Here is a 15,700-nt window from a genome sequence, read left to right on the forward strand (position 1 = left end):
TCTGGGTGCTCCAGTTTCCTCCCACATTCCAATCGCATGCTGGTTAGGTGCATTGGCCATGTTAAATTGTCCCTCAGTGTCCCAGGATGTATAGGTTCTGGGGATTAGCCAGGTAAAATTGTACCAAAGATGTTCTTTCAGAAAGTTATTGCAGACTCGATGGACCAAATGGCTTCCTTTTCCAATGCAGAGATTCTATGCATAAACATCGCCTCCACTTATGAAGCCAAGGATCCAATCCGCTTTCCGAACGACATGTTCAAAATGTCATCTCACTCTCAAAGATCTCTCTGAACCTCAGGTCCCTCTGAGCTTGCACACTGTTTAGAACTCGACCTTTTTTTTTCTTGCCTCTCCCCATCTCTTCTGCCAAAATGCAGCATTATTTCTGAGTGTGGGATTAATAATGTGTCGCTGCTACAATGTGAGTCGGAGTAATGTGAATATGTCAAAATTCACAGATGACACTAAGATGGGTGGAAGAGCAAAGTGTGCAGAGGATGCTGAAAGTCTGCAAAGAGATATAGATAATCTAAGTGAGTGGGCAAGGGTCTGGCAGATGGAGTACGATGTTGGTAAATCTGATATCATCCATTTTGGTAGGAATAACAGCAAAATGGACTATTATTTAAATAGGAAAACACCGCAGCATGCTGCTCCGCAAAGGGACCTGGGTGTCCTTGTGCAGGAATCTCAAGGAGTTGGTTTGCAGGTGCTGTGGGGTAACGTGTACTTGAGAAAGGATATACTTGCACTGGAGGGAGTGCAGAGGAGACTCAGTAGGTTGATTCCATAGATGAGAGTGTTGGCATATGAGGAGAAACTGAATAGACTGGAGGTATACTCATTGGAGTTCAGAAGAATGAGGGGAAATCTTATCGAACCACATAAAATTATGAAGGGGATAGATAAGATAGAAGCAGGGAAGTTGTTTCCATTGGCGGATGAAACTAGAACTGGGCCGGCGGGGGCGGTGGAGAAGGGGGGAGGTGGTGCAGGGTAGCCTCAAAATAAGGGGAAGCAGAGGAGGAACTTCTTTACACAAAGGGTTGTGAATCTGAGGAATTCTGTATCCAGTGAAGCAGTTGAGGCTACCTCAAAAAATGTTTTTAAGGCAAGAATAGATAAATTTTTGAACAAAAACGGAATTAAGGGTGAGCGGGTGGGTAAATGGAGCTGAGTCCACAAAAAGATCAGCCATGATTGTTTTGAAGGGGGAGCCTATTCCTGCTCCTAGTTCTTATGTTCTTATCAGAGCTGAGACTGCAGCTTCTGTTTCTCCAAGAGAATCTCCCTGGATAAAGCCGGAATTTACAAGGATTTCTGTCACTGAGGCATTGTCTGGCGGTCTGTGTCTCACTGCTCCAACTCACTCTATCCCCCCATCCCCTCTCATCAACTCTATATGAAGGCGGGATCTTGTTGTTTAGTGACTGAGTGCACACAATCTGTATCTACATCTGATCAAATAGAATTCAGCTTGTGAACAATATCATCGTTTCAACCAGCTCTGGGTTAACCCAGGCACAGCTCTGATTGGCTGCAGCCCTCTGAATCTGGGGAACAGACACTGTGAGCATCGCCGGCCTCAGAGGCTTTCACAGTTACTGAGCTGGGAAACTCCAACTCATCCCCGAGAATCCACAGCACAGAGCGAGAGGAGAGGAAAACCTGTCCTGGGAGCTGTCAATCTGAGACACAGTTTGACCTGTCAATGTGCAGATGTGAAGCTGCTCCTTCCATTCCCAATCTGCTATAACCAGGAGTTCCTAACGCCCAATAATGACCAGCTTGCAGCAATGTGTTTGAATGAACACGATGTCATATCATCCAAGCAGCATTTTGAAATGATCATTCAGTGTATTCTGATGAAATTTATTTCTCATGTTCTGTGTGTCATTCCATAAGAATCTTCCTCTGAAATGAGACCTTGTTTTGTCCTTGCGCTCCTGATGCTGTTGTTTTTCAATCTGCTCACATTCTGATTTCCCTCATGGAACCAGAGAAAGGGAACAGCACTGAATCATTCGGCTTATCTTGTCCATGCCAGCCCGAGGGCATCCAGGTGTCCTCTTCAAGCTCACCTTCCTGCACTCGGCCCGGAGCCATGGAGCTGAAAGCATGATGGTGATCCACATACTTGGCACCAAAATACCAGAAGGAGTTCCGGCTCTGGGGCTGCCGGAAGCAAACACTTCCAGTGATAATCGCTGCGAGCAGGACTCGAACCTGCGCGGGGAAACCCCATTGGATTTCTAATCCAACGCCTTGACCACTCGGCCATCGCAGCTCCACGGGGTGGTCAGCTAATATAATCACCTCAGTAGCGTTCATACTAACTCCATCAGGCACCGTTATTGTACAAAGTGCAGTGTGTGAGCTGAAATTTGTTCCTTTACTTTTGTATCTTTGTCTCTGACGGAGAACTCACTTACTGGGGCAGAGACTTGTTTTTGTATCACAGTAATTTTTCATTACAAACAAATTAGTTCCGAATAAAAAGAAAAAGACACATCTCGATTGTATTTCATTATCGTAAACTGTTGCGCTCGCCCTGGTTTTGTCCACTCGGCTGAAAACACAGGAGGGAGTGGATAAAGTTGTAAATAAATTATCAATGCGATGACCGGGAATATGAACCTGGGTCAACTGCTTGGAAGGCAGCTATACTCACCACTATACCACCATCGCTCGCAACGCTTAAGCAGGTCTTATTTTAAGAACAAAGAACAAAAACAGCCCCGGAAACAGGCCCTTCGGCCCAACGAGCCCGCGCCGCCATTTTAATACTACCAGCCCACCTCTCTACCCATGACCCTTATCTATTGTTTTTATGCCCATCCACATTGAGGGAAACTAATTTAGGGATAATTTATTACTGCCAATCAGCCTAACAGCACATCTTTGGGGTGTGGGAGGAAACCGGAGCACCCGGAGAAAACCCACGCAAGCACGGGGAGAATGTGCAAACTCCCACAGACACCGGCCCAAATCCATGTGTCTGCCCAGCAATCAGCGATAGTCACTGAGCTGTCGTCTTGCCCAGTATCTTGTCCAGTTTAGGCACACCCGAACAACATGAAGCACTAGGCCAATCTCGAACAACCAAGAGCAGCCCCAGTACGACCCATCGCGTGTATGCCCCTCGTTGGACACAAGGCGGACCGACTTAAACCTGTGAATGAAAAGAGAAAAAACATTATTATCATCCCATATCCTTTTCCATTACCAGGGTCGTCCCAGTGCTAATGAACCTTATTTAAAACAATTTCCTATATCCTCCCATCTCCAACCCACTCATGTGCCTGTCTCAGTTACTCTGAAACAACTCCAGTGCGCCTGCCTCTGTTTTTTGTTCACTCCGTTTAAAGTCCGAGAGGCCGAGATCAGGTTCTAAATAAATTATCAATGCAATAGCCGGGAATCGAACCCGAGTCAACAGTTTGGAAGGCAGGTAAACTCACCACAATACCACCATCGCCCGCTCTGAGTAAGTAATCGTTATTTGCATTGGTTTTAATTACGGAACTTCCGTCGGTCCTGCACCGACAACAATCCCACCCAGCCTGTATCCTCATAACCCCACATATTTACCGTGCTAATCCCCCTGACACTGAGGGACTATTTAGCATGGCCAATCCCGCTAATACGGCGTTAGTTTTCATGGCTGAGCTGCCGATTCTGGAAAGATAAAATCTGCCATTCGGGCCGCAAATGAAGCTGGGTGGGATTCGAACCCACGCGTGCAGAGTACAATGGATTAGCAATCCATCGCCTTAACCACTCAGCCACCTCGTCATGCAGCAGCTGCTCCCCAAACCACCTCTTGTGTTTTAACATCCGTAACAAAGAACACATTTCTCCCGCAGGATAACGTTGCCTTTCTGCTTTCTCTTGATTCGTTGTTACTTTTCCATTTGATGTAAATCCAGAGAAAGTAAAGAGAGAGACAGTTCACCTCTCTGCTCCCGGTTCGGTTTTGAATTCACCGAACATGACCCTGATGTAAAACAGAGCAAGTGCTGTGAGTTTGTGGAGCAACAGGAGAGAGTCTGACCTCCCAGTAGAGGGCTGTGTGTCCCAACCACGGAGCTTTTCTGTGTCGCTCTTTGGATTTTGGTTGTTTGCGATTGTTCCTGAAATGACAAATTCCAAATCTGGGATAGAAATGAAATTTTAGGGATGATCCGATTCGCATGTTTAGTTATTTTTAATAAACTTCTCTATTTGAACAATGTGTGAGGAATATGATTTGTCCAGTGTCGGTAAAGTTCGAGCAAGGTTCACAGTCCCAGTTGTTTCTGGGAGCCATCAATGGGGAGAGCTGACTGGCTGTGATTTAACCAGAGGATTCACACCTCAGGAGAGGAGCAAAACTGAGAATGCGGAGCCTTCATGATCAATCTCAACTGAACCGGGAATTGATCCCGCGCTGTTGGCTGAATAAACTGTCCAGCCAATGGAGACAAATGTTCTGGGCTACTCATTAATGAAAACTAAGAACATCGCTGTTTCTATTTGATAGAGTGAGTAGGTGATAGGAGAAGATGGTTTCGATCCATCGATCTCTGGGTTATGGGCCCAGCACGCTTCCGCTGCGCCACTCTGCTCCCAGAGTCCACCCCTCCCTGCTTATTCCTGCTGCCCGCGAGCCAGGAATCTATTCACTGTCTCTTTTTGTTACAAACAAAACCCTGGGAAGCTCACCCTGGCTGGATAATAACACTTAACATCACCCCGAATGTAACAGACAGAGAAAAAACACACAGAAAAGCAGTAAAAAACTATTAGGAGACACTCACAATAAGAGACAGAAAATATTCGAGCAAACCGGCATGACACTGAGATGGAGATACTGATTAAGTATGAAAAGGGATTTTCTGTTACACAAAGATAGGCCCTGTTTTGAAATGTATGTTCTGTTGTGTAACTGTGCTCTCTGCTGTGTAACTGTTCTCTCTGTTTGGAACTGTGACTCTCCCGTTGACAGATCTTCACTGTGGTTCTGACAAATTCTTCCCTGTTGTGTAAATGTGTTCCCGGTTTGTAAATATCATCCGTCATGAGCAGAAGTTTTTTTTTTCTTTTGTGTGAAATGTTCTCTGTTGTTCTGTGAAGATGTTTTCTGTGGAAAAGAATCAACGGAAATTTCAAGGCCGCCATTTCTGAGGCTTGCTTTCAATTCCAGCATTGTTTGGGCCGAACGGCCTCCTCCTGTTTCTGTTTGCTATCCATGTGTCTATGTGTTAAATCAGTGAATTTGAATTTCACCAGCTGCCGTGGTGGGATTTACTCCGTGTCCCCAAAGATTAGCGCGGGCCTCTGGATTACCAGCCCAGTGACATCACCTTTCATCCCTGTAAACAAAAACAGTTCATTCAGCTCAGCATTAAACCTCTTCCTGAGGAGATTAGAATTCCTGCCACAGAATTTCAATTAGCCGATTGATGCAAAGCATTTTGTCCTCGTTTGGAACATTAACAATTTATCCAGATCAAACATACATTGTGGAACAGTTCCGACCGAAAAAAATGAGGTAAGTGAGAATTAAATGAACAAAGTTACAAGGAAAGTAATTCTGAGAAAGCTGTTTGGAAGAAATAGTGGATTTCAGTTAACGGGCGAGGGAATTGGACTTTTAATTCCAAATGTCTTTATTGATGTCAAATTTCGCCATCTGCCATGGCGGTGGTGGTGGTGGTGGGGTGTGTGTGTGTGTGTGAGAGAGAGAGAGAGACACTCTCACATGATCAATCTGTTTGACTGATCATGAATTAGTCCTTTATGTTCCCTCATAAACACTGTGATCCCTTGTCTTTGTGAATTCCTCAGATACACTTGTACCACTGAGACTCTGGTGTGGGGGTGGAGGGTGGGGTGAGGTTTGAAGGCGATGCCGCAGGGTGCTCAGTGTGAAAACAGACGGTTTTAAAGCCGGGAAGTGAAAAGTGAACTTGTCCGTGTGAAGATCACAGAAAAGCTCTGTCTGGTGCTGCGTCCAAGAGACAAGTTTTGGGTTGTCGGCAAATGAACTCCTGTAATGAAAGCACACAATCAGAAAGTGGAAATGCTGGAAATATTCAGCAGCTCCGAAAGCAGCTGTGGAGAAATATCCCTATCGCCAGGATGTAACCCTTCAATTGCAGAGTTCACATTGCTCAGATCTCTCAATCTTAGCACCTTCGGGTAAGGAACAGGTAGAGCGGGAATTGGGTCTGTGTTGACTTGAGCAAACAGAGCACTGCACAAACCCAGTAAACAGGAGATCCCGATTTCAAATCCCAGCGAGAACTTTGAGGCCTTTCAAGTGATCAGTGCAATTGTACAAGTCACAATATCCCATCCTTGCTAATCAGTATTGGCTTTCCCTTTACAGTGGATGATCTACAGAGATAAAATATATTTCGAGACTCCCCACAAATATGTCTACTATTTACACGATCCGGGTATTTTCACCATTTGCAGGGAAAAAAATCTGCAATAAATCTAATGCTGTAAATTCATAAATACAGCTTTCCGTTTTTTTTCCTCAGGGAATTTCTAACACAGTCGAACGGCCTTAGAGTCACACAACCCCAACAGTGCTGAAGGAAACCATTCTGCCCATCGAGTTTGTACCGACTCTTCAACAGAGAATCGCACACTGGACCTGTCCCCGCGGCGCCACACATCCACCCCGGTAATCTCCCTATACAAACACCTTGGGGAACCAAGGGACAATCCAGCATGGCCAATCCACCCAACTTGCTCATCTTTGGACTGTGGGAGTAAACCAGATCACTTGGTTTCCTGAGTTAATTTGCCTGGATCAATATAGATTGAACAGAACTGCAGAAGGTTAGCACCATCCAGGACAAAGCATCCCACTTCATTCGCTTCCCACACATAAAAAATCACTCCCTCCACACAATGACAGCAGTGTGCACCATCTACACGATGCAGCAACTCAGCAAGGCTACTTTTCCAGCAGCTTCCAAACCCATGACTACGACAGCCTGGAAGGACAAGCGCAGCAGACACATCAGAATAACACCCCTACATTGCAGGGCACTGATATTTATTTATTGATTTATAAATTGCTGTTGTTGTGTTTGTGTTCTTTAACCTTTTTTTATCTTCCAAAAGGAATGAAATCTCGAATTGAAAATGATGTTACTATTTCTAACCCAAACAGTCAATGTTGTATTAAACCGGGGTTTGTGATTTATTCTCGAGTCAGTGGTTTCCCTGGGAGCCGGGTTAACAGAAACAGCATGGAGAGATGGCAGAGCAGGAAATGTCGGTGCCGAAGGTGAATCACATCAATGAGGCATCAAACTGTTTACTACGAATCTGATCCAAAATCCGACTCTGGTGGGATTCGAACCCACACCCTTTGAATGGCTAATTTAATTATTTAGAAGTCCAACGCGATTTCCGTTGCACCACAGAGCCACGTGCCGAGAGTTTACTTTCCTTGTCCATCTATGGATTTCTAACAATGTGGAAACTATTCGTAAGTTGAACAATCTCATAGTTTAAACATCAAGAACTGTTAAGAATATGGTGTAACAGACATAACTAGGGCGTAGAGAAATATCAACTTAATGCGAGATAATCCATTCAAGGTAAGTCTGTGAATTCAGATGTTCAGGATCCAGTCACAGAGGGAGGTGCCGAGGCCCAGGCCACAGAGTTTGGAGAGGAGTTTTGTGGGAATAGTAGTGTTGAAGGCTGAGCTGTAGTCAATAAATAGGAGTCTGACTTAGGTGTCCTTGTTATCTAGGTGTTCCAGGATTCAGTGCAAGGCCAGGGAAATGGTGTCTGCTGTGGCCCTTTTGTGGCAATTGGTACTGCATGTTAGACAGCAAGTCATTGTCTTGTGAGATGGTCAAAGGTTGTGGGTCCGAATCTCATCTGAGTCCGCTTTTGGGATAAAATGTGAAGAAATTAGGAACTGGTGTGTCAATCTTCTCAGAGAAATAAAACTGCCGCCTGGAACTTCAGAGAGGGCCCTCAGTGTAAAAGGACGACATTCGGCCCATCAAACCTGCACCGACAACAATCCCATCCAGGCTGTATCCCCGTGACCCCACATGTTTACCATGCTAATCCCCCTGACACTAAGGGGCTATTTAGCATGGCCAATCCCGCTAATACAGCACTAATTTTCATGGCTGACCTGCCGATTCTGGAAAGATAAAATCTTGCCACTGGCGTCTGCTTTGGAGATTCCGAAACCACATTTTTGCCGGGTGGTGAACTCCTGTCCAAAGCTGGTAACCTGACTTGATTCGAGTTTCTCCGAGGATGAGAATTCTGGGAATGTGGAATTGTTCTGGAGCATTCACCCCTCAAGCCTGTGTCCAAACTTCATCTCGGTTCTGCGAACCTTAAAATGTTTAAACAAGCTATCAGTTGGGGGGTCAGAGTAAATACATCATCGACGAGGGTGGGATTCGAACCCACGCGTGCAGAGCACAATGGATTAGCAGTCCATCGCCTTAACCACTCGGCCACCTCGTCATGGAATAATTAGGCACCAAACTTTGACAAAGGGTCATCTGGACTCGAAATGTCAGCTCTTTTCTCTCCTTGCGGATGCTGCCAGACCCGCTGAGATTTTCCAGCGTTTTCTCATTTGACTTCTCACCAAACCAGCTCTTGTGTTTTAACACCCGTAACAAACAACATGTTTCTCCCGCAGGATAATGTTGTGTTGCTGTTTACTCCTTAATCTCGGTTCGCTGTTTCTCTTCCATTCCATGTCTAACCACAGAAAGTAAAGAGGGAGACAGTTCCATTCCCTGGGCCCTGTCTGGTTTTGAATTGACCGAACGTAACCCGGATGTAAAAAGCAGAAAGCACTGGGAGCCTGTGGCGCAACGGTAGCGCGTCTGACTCCAGATCAGAAGGTTGCGTGTTCAAATCACGTCAGGCTCATGAAACTTTTCTGGGTCGGATTTTGTTTCTGGGTAAAGTTAATTGTCCCCGAAATGACACATTTCAAAACGATGGTAGAAATGATATTTTAGGGATGCTTCCGGTTCGCATGCTCAGATTATTTTGGCACAGTTTTATATCTGAAACAATGTGTCAGAATTGTGAGGTGTTCATTTCTTGCAAAGTTAAAGCAAGGTCCACAGACTCAGGTGTTTCTGTGGGTCATCAAAGGAGAGAGAGCTGACTGGTGGTGATTTAACAGGATAATTCACACCTCAGGAGAGGAGCAAGGCTAAAAACAATCTCAGACGATACAGGAATTAATCCCGAGCTTCTGGCTGAATAAACTGCCCAGCCAACTGAGCTAAACACTTATTTGATAAAAGGGGAACTCTCCAAAAGTTCATGCTGCCAAATAAACCTGCTGGGCTTTAACCTGTTTTAGTGAGATTACTTACTGTGAACCTGGGGATAAATGTGCTGTGTTCCCCGTTAATGAAAATCAAGATGATGAAACAAATTTACTGTCGAGAAAACTCAGAGTTGCCTTTCGGCAGCAGCCGAATGTTACTATTTGATGTTAGTGAGAGCTCCCCAAGCAGCTGCGATGGCCGAGTGGTTAAGGTGTTGGACTTGAAATCCAATGGGGTTTCCCCGCGCAGGTTCGAACCCTGCTCGCAGCGAGTCTGATGTGCAGTGTTTAGAGGTTCCAATTTGTTTCGTCGGGGAACCGCTAAACAAAAATTGTAACTGTCAGTTTTGGGGTAGCGCAGTGGTTATTACTGCTGCTTCACAGCTTCAGGGACCTGGGCTCGATTCCCGGCTTGGGTCACTGTCTGTGTGGATTTTGCACATTCTCCTCGTGTCTGCGTGAGTTTCCTCCCACAGTCCAAAGATGCGCGGGTTCGGTTGATTGGCTGTGCTAAAAATTGTCCTGAGATGAGTAGGTTGGAGGGATTAGTGGGTAAAATATGTAGGGATATGGGGGTAGGGCCTGGGTGGGATTGTGGTCGGTGCAGACTCGATGGACCGAATGGCCTCTTTCTGTACTATAGGATTTCTATGAGAACATGATAACAGATGATGGTTTTGATCCATCGACCTCTGGGTTATGGGTCCAGCTTCTGCTGCGTCACTCTGCCCCGAACGTTACCACTTCCTGCCTATCCCTGTTGCGCGGGAGAGAAGAAACTATTCATTGTATTTTTATTTCAAACCAAACCCACGAGTTGGGAAGCGCACCCTGGCTGGACCGTAACACTTAACATCAACCCGAATGTAACAGGCAGAGAAAAACACACAGAAAAGCAGTAAGAGATGATCAGGACACACACAGGGCGATAGAAGGGTAACACCATCCAGGACAAAGCATCCCACTTCATTCGCGTCCCACGCATAAAAATTCACTCCCTCCACTCCCGACACACAATGACAGCAGTGTGCACCATCTACACGATGCAGCAACTCAGCAAGGCTCCTTCTCCAGCACCTTCCAAACCCATGACTACGACAGCCTGGAAGGACAAGCGCAGCAGACACATCAGAATAACACCCCTACATTGCAGGGCACTGATATTTATTTATTGATTTATAAATTGCTGTTGCATGTTCTTTAACCTTTTTTTTATCTTCCAAAAGAAGGGAAATATCGAATTGAGAAAGATGTTACTGTTTCTCACCCAAACAGTGAATGTTGTATCAAACTTTAAGAAAGCCCCCGGGGTTTGCGATTTATTCTCGAGTCAGTGGTTTCCCTGGGAGCCGGGTTAACAGAAACAGCATGGAGAGATGGCAGAGCAGGAAATGTCGGTGCCGAAGCTGAATCACATCAATGAAGCAGCAAACTGCTTCGAATCTGATCAAAAATCCGACTCTGGTGGGACTCGAACCCACAACCTTTGAATGGCTAATTTGCCATTGATGTAGAAGTCCAACGCGCTTTCCATTGCGCCACAGAGCCACGCCCACGGTACGTACTTTACTTGTCCATATATGGATTTTTGACAATGCAGAAACTTTTGGTAAGTTCAACAATCTCATAGTTTAAACGTCAAGAACTGTAAAGAAGAACTTCATTGATTGCAACTCGTGTTGGAACATCTTATTTCTGTTGAGTGAGCTGTGGAAATACACACCTTTATACAGGAAATGTGTCCATCACAGAATGACCCTCCCTCCCTTCCCCCCGCCCCCCTCTCTCTCTCTCTCTCTCTCTTCCTCATTCTCCTGTATCGCTTGGAGTCAAATCTCAAAGGCTTGATAAGCCGGGAGACACATTCTACTCCATCTGTCACAGGGCTGATCAGAACCTGTTCCCTGTAAGACATTTGCACAGAACACAACACAAAGCTGGAAGCTGCAAACCTGAAACACAAACAGAAAATGCTGGAAATGCTCAGCTGGTGAGGCAACATTTTTGAAGAATGGAGATTTGTGTAAAACCAGCTCCTGAAGCACAGCACAGCTGCACAGTTTAAAGTTTCCTTTCATTCACAATGGATGCTCCATTCTATGATTTTGAATAATTCAAATTGATACTCTGCATTGTTATTCTAGTCGCCAACGATTCAGTGAATTGAATCGATATTGAACCGATTCAGTGCCTATTGTACACATCTTTGAAACTGAAGGAACATTTAACAAGGCCAATCCATCTAACCTTCACATCTTTGAACCATGGAAACAAACCAGAGCAACTAGAGGAACCTCTGGGGGAGAATGTGCAAAATCTGCACAGTCAGCAAAGGCCAGGACCAAACCCGGGTCTCTGGGGTGATGAGGCGGGAGATTGGGATTAGATAGCGTGCAGCTTCAATAATGCAGTGCAAACCTGATGGGCCGAATGGACTGTTACTGCATTGTAACGATTCTGTGGTTTGGGAATCGAAAGCATGATCCCATTGAATGGAGCAGCAGGCTTGAGGGGCCATGTAGTTCACTTCTGATCCGATTTATTGTGCTGCTGTGTCCAGGAAGCTGCTAATTGATTTCTCGTCATTAAATCAGAATTCAGTCCAAATACACTTAATGCATCAACCCTGTGCTCAGTGACAAACACTGACTCGTGGTTAAGCAATTTCTCAATTTTAATATTCTTATCCGTGTTTCCAAATCCCTCCATGTCCTCAGCTCATCCTGCCTTTCGTCATCTCCAGCCTAACAATTCTCTGAGATATCTGAGCTCCTCTGATTCTGCCTTCGTGAGCATCTCTGATTTGGTTCACTCCAGCAGTGATTATAGTTCTTTCAGCTCTCTGGGTCTCAGCTCTGGAATTCCCTCTCTGAACTCCCCTGATTCCAGCTTACTTTCCTCTCGTTCATTTTTGTTGCCTGTCTGCTAAAATTAATTCCTAATTCCTATCCCGCGGGTTTCACATTTTGCATTCTGTGACTTTCATAAGAACATAAGAAATAGGAGCAGGAGTAGGCCAACTAGCCCTTCGAGCCTGCCCCGCCATTCAATAAGATCATGGCTGATCTGTCTTGGCTCAGTTCCACATTCCCGCCCTCTCCCCATAACCCTTAATCCCCTCGCTTATCAAAAACCCATCAACCCGCGTCTTAAATATATTTAGCGAGGCAGCCTCCGCCACTTCAACGGGCAGAGAATTCCAGAGATTCACCACCCTTTGAGTGAAGAAGTTCCTCCTCAACTCCGTTCTAAACCGCCCCCCGCCCTTTATCTTGAGGCTATGCCCCCTAGTCCTACTGTCCTTTCTGAGCGGGAAGAGTCTCTCCACCTCTATCCTATCCATCCCATTCATCATCTTATACGTCTCAATGAGATCTCCCCTCATTCTTCTAAACTCGAACGAGTACAAGCCTAATCTATTCAGCCTCTCCTCATAGCTCAACCCCCTCAACTCTGGCATCAGCCTAGTAAACCTCCTCTGCACTCCCCCCAAGGCCAAAATATCCTTTCGGCAGTCCTTTGTCCGCTTTAACTGCCATCAAGGAATTATAATTGTGCAATTATAATTATCTGTGCGGTTCCGCTTTAAGGATTCTTTCCGTCCCCAGTGGTTTGATTTCTCATTGGTTTCAGCTCCGGATCGAATTGAATGACGCAATGACGCTGGGCTGGGAGAGACGCTGCGCGAGTCGCGCAGTCGCGGCGCATTCCGAATGGTCAGTGCGTTTCGATTGGCTAAAGAAGATGCCAATCACTTAGAGGGCGTGTGTAGCAACGCGGTCTGCGATTGGTTACGATTGGCAGCATCAGTTTCAATGGTCTCGCCCTTCAGACTATGGAGCTCTCGGATTGGATCAAGTAGTTGTCACTCAACCTGAGCAGAGCGGCCATTGGATAACGGTGATGCGGCGATTCCCGATTGGTTTCCCAGCTGCCGGTCACAGGCCGTGGGCGGGGATTTCCCCTGGGCCAATCAGACACCGCGCGGAGCGGCAGCGAATGTCCCGCCAGTGGCTTCAGTCCCTGGGCCCGGATCCTGAGCCCGCGGCGGGGCTCCGGATGGGGGAAGGGTTTTGGGAGCGGGAATCCCGTCCCGCCCGGCTGGAAATGGGGCGGCCCGGTGGCACAGTGGTTCTCACCGCTGCCTCACAGCGCCAGGGAGCCGGGTTCGATTCCCGGTTTGGGTCACTGACTGTGGGGAGTTTGCACGGTCTCCCCGTGGGTTTCCTCCGGGATCCTCCCAGAGCCCAAAGATGTGCGGGTTGGGTGGATTGGCCGGGCTAAATTGCCCCTTGTCGTTTCCAGGGGCACCAGCCAGGGTAAATGCATGGGATTATGGAGATTGGACTTGGGTGGGATTGTGGTTGGTGCAGACTCGATGGGCCGAATGATCGCCTTCTGCCCTGTGGATTCTATAAATCCGCAGCTTAGTCTTTCCAATGGCAGCTTCCTGTGTAAACATGTATTGCTGCAGTTCCCCAGTCTTCATGCTGCAAACCTGGTGGAATCAGACCAAATCAGCCCAGAAACTGGGATCTTCCTGTGCTTTGGGTGGGGCTCAGTGTCACGCCGGGTTTTACAGCACCTCACTTTGCAGAGGCTGTGGTTAGATGCTGTGATCTTCCTGTCTTTTGTGGGTGGGCCTTGGTTACTCTAAGTGGATCTCCCTTATTGTTTGGTTCTAATTACAGCCTCTCTCTCTCTCTCTTACAGTCAGTCTGGGTGTTCCTGACTGAGCAGAATGGCCTGATCTCACCACACACATTGAGATGGAGGAGCTGCTGCTCGAGATGAAGATGATTGAGAATTCCGGCCTTCTCGACACTCATTTACTGAGGCCCAGCCCTTTATTCATCATCAGTTTTCCCCGGATGTCAGGTACATTAACATCTTCATCTGCTGTGCACACTGACCTGACAGTGGGAAGGTATTGGAGCAGGATGGTGCAGTCAACCATGTCAAAGGTGTGGACATTCAGCTGGGTAAGACTGCACTCACCTGGTTCCATTCTTATCTTTCTGATCATATACAGAATATCACCTGCAATGGTTTCTCTTCCCACTCCTGATCTGTTACCACCCAAATCGCCCTGGGATCATTCTTTGGCTCCCTCCTATTTTTCATCTACACCTTACCCCTCAGTGACATTATCTGAAAGCACAGTGTTAGTTTTCACATGTATGCTGATAACACCCAGCTCAACCCCACCTCTCACAACCAATCCCCTGTTATTAAATTATTAAACTCCTTCTCCAACTTCTAACACTGGTTCAGCAGAGAATTCCCCCAATTAAATATTTAGAAGACCAATGTTCCCACCACAAATTCTGTTCCCAGTCACTGACTCCATCTCTCCCACTGGTTACTGTCCAAGGTTGAAACAAACCCTCATTCTTGGCACCTCATCAGACTCAGAAATGAGTTTCTGACCACATATCTGTTCCTTCACCAAGATCACCGATTTCCAGCTGTGTAACATCACACATTGTTTGTAATACCTCAACTCACCCGTACCTGAAACCCTCATCCACACTTTTGTTATCTCTAGACTTGACAATTCAAACACACTCCTGCCCAGCAGATTTCCTTCCCTAAAGGACATTAGTAAACCAGATAGGGTTTTATCACAAGCAACAAATAGATTTTTCATTGCAGATTCATATTGAATTCACATTTCATCATCTGCCCTGTTGGGTTTTGAACCCAGGTTCCTAGAGCATTTCCAGAGTCTCTGGGTTACGAGCCCATGACACCACTGCCTCCCCTAATCAATGACATCACACATTTTGGCCTCAACTTCTTTCTGCATTCGCGATTTCCACAGATTCACCCCTCTCTGGTGAAGAAATTTCTCCTCACCTCAGTCCTAAACATTCATCCCTTATCCTTACACAAAGGATATCAGTAACATTCTTCCTGAATCTACCCTTTCCAGTCCTGTTAGAATTTTATAACTTCCTATGAGCCCCCTCTCAATCTTCTAAACTCCAGTGAACATAATCCTAACTGACTTCATCTTTCCTCATACGACACACTGGCCATCCCAGGAATTAACCTGGTGAACCTTCACTGCCCTCCCCCTGCAGCAAGGACATCCTTCCTCAGATAAGGACACCAATACTACACACAATACTCCAGGTGTGGCCTCATCATTGCCCTATACAACAGCAGTAAAACATCCCTATTCCGAGACAGAAATCCTCTCGCTCCCAAGGCCAACATACCATTTCCCATCTTTTTGTCAGCTGTATCTCTGCACTTACTTTCAGGGACTGAACAAAGAACAGTACAGCCCAGGAACAGACCCTCTTCCCACCCAGTCTGTGCCGACGCAGATGGCTCTTGTAATGACTTCAATCAGGCCAT

At 46.3% G+C, this 15,700-nt stretch overlaps 7 non-coding genes across 7 annotated transcripts; 2 read left to right on the plus strand and 5 right to left on the minus strand.

Annotated features, from left to right (window-relative positions):
- Positions 1-2,208: 2,208 nt before the first annotated feature.
- On the minus strand, positions 2,209-2,290 carry trnas-aga (transfer RNA serine (anticodon AGA)). The gene has a single exon. It is a non-coding gene; the product is annotated as a tRNA-Ser (tRNA).
- Positions 2,291-3,715: 1,425 nt separating this feature from the next.
- On the minus strand, positions 3,716-3,795 carry trnas-gcu (transfer RNA serine (anticodon GCU)). Its single transcript has one exon. It is a non-coding gene; the product is annotated as a tRNA-Ser (tRNA).
- A 3,550-nt stretch (positions 3,796-7,345) lies between these two features.
- trnar-ucu (transfer RNA arginine (anticodon UCU)) lies at positions 7,346-7,434 on the minus strand. The gene is given in 2 exon segments: positions 7,346-7,381; positions 7,398-7,434. It is a non-coding gene; the product is annotated as a tRNA-Arg (tRNA).
- A 989-nt stretch (positions 7,435-8,423) lies between these two features.
- trnas-gcu (transfer RNA serine (anticodon GCU)) lies at positions 8,424-8,505 on the minus strand. Its single transcript has one exon. It is a non-coding gene; the product is annotated as a tRNA-Ser (tRNA).
- Positions 8,506-8,850: 345 nt separating this feature from the next.
- Positions 8,851-8,922, plus strand: trnaw-cca (transfer RNA tryptophan (anticodon CCA)). Its single transcript has one exon. It is a non-coding gene; the product is annotated as a tRNA-Trp (tRNA).
- A 601-nt stretch (positions 8,923-9,523) lies between these two features.
- On the plus strand, positions 9,524-9,605 carry trnas-uga (transfer RNA serine (anticodon UGA)). Its single transcript has one exon. It is a non-coding gene; the product is annotated as a tRNA-Ser (tRNA).
- A 1,185-nt stretch (positions 9,606-10,790) lies between these two features.
- trnar-ucu (transfer RNA arginine (anticodon UCU)) lies at positions 10,791-10,882 on the minus strand. Its single transcript is given in 2 exon segments — positions 10,791-10,826; positions 10,846-10,882. It is a non-coding gene; the product is annotated as a tRNA-Arg (tRNA).
- Between the last annotated feature and the right edge of the window lie 4,818 nt (positions 10,883-15,700).

Source organism: Carcharhinus amblyrhynchos, unplaced genomic scaffold (assembly GCF_965287045.1).
Source record: "Carcharhinus amblyrhynchos unplaced genomic scaffold, sCarAmb.v2.hapA scaffold_42, whole genome shotgun sequence".
In the NCBI taxonomy this organism is placed as follows: Eukaryota; Metazoa; Chordata; class Chondrichthyes; order Carcharhiniformes; family Carcharhinidae; genus Carcharhinus; species Carcharhinus amblyrhynchos.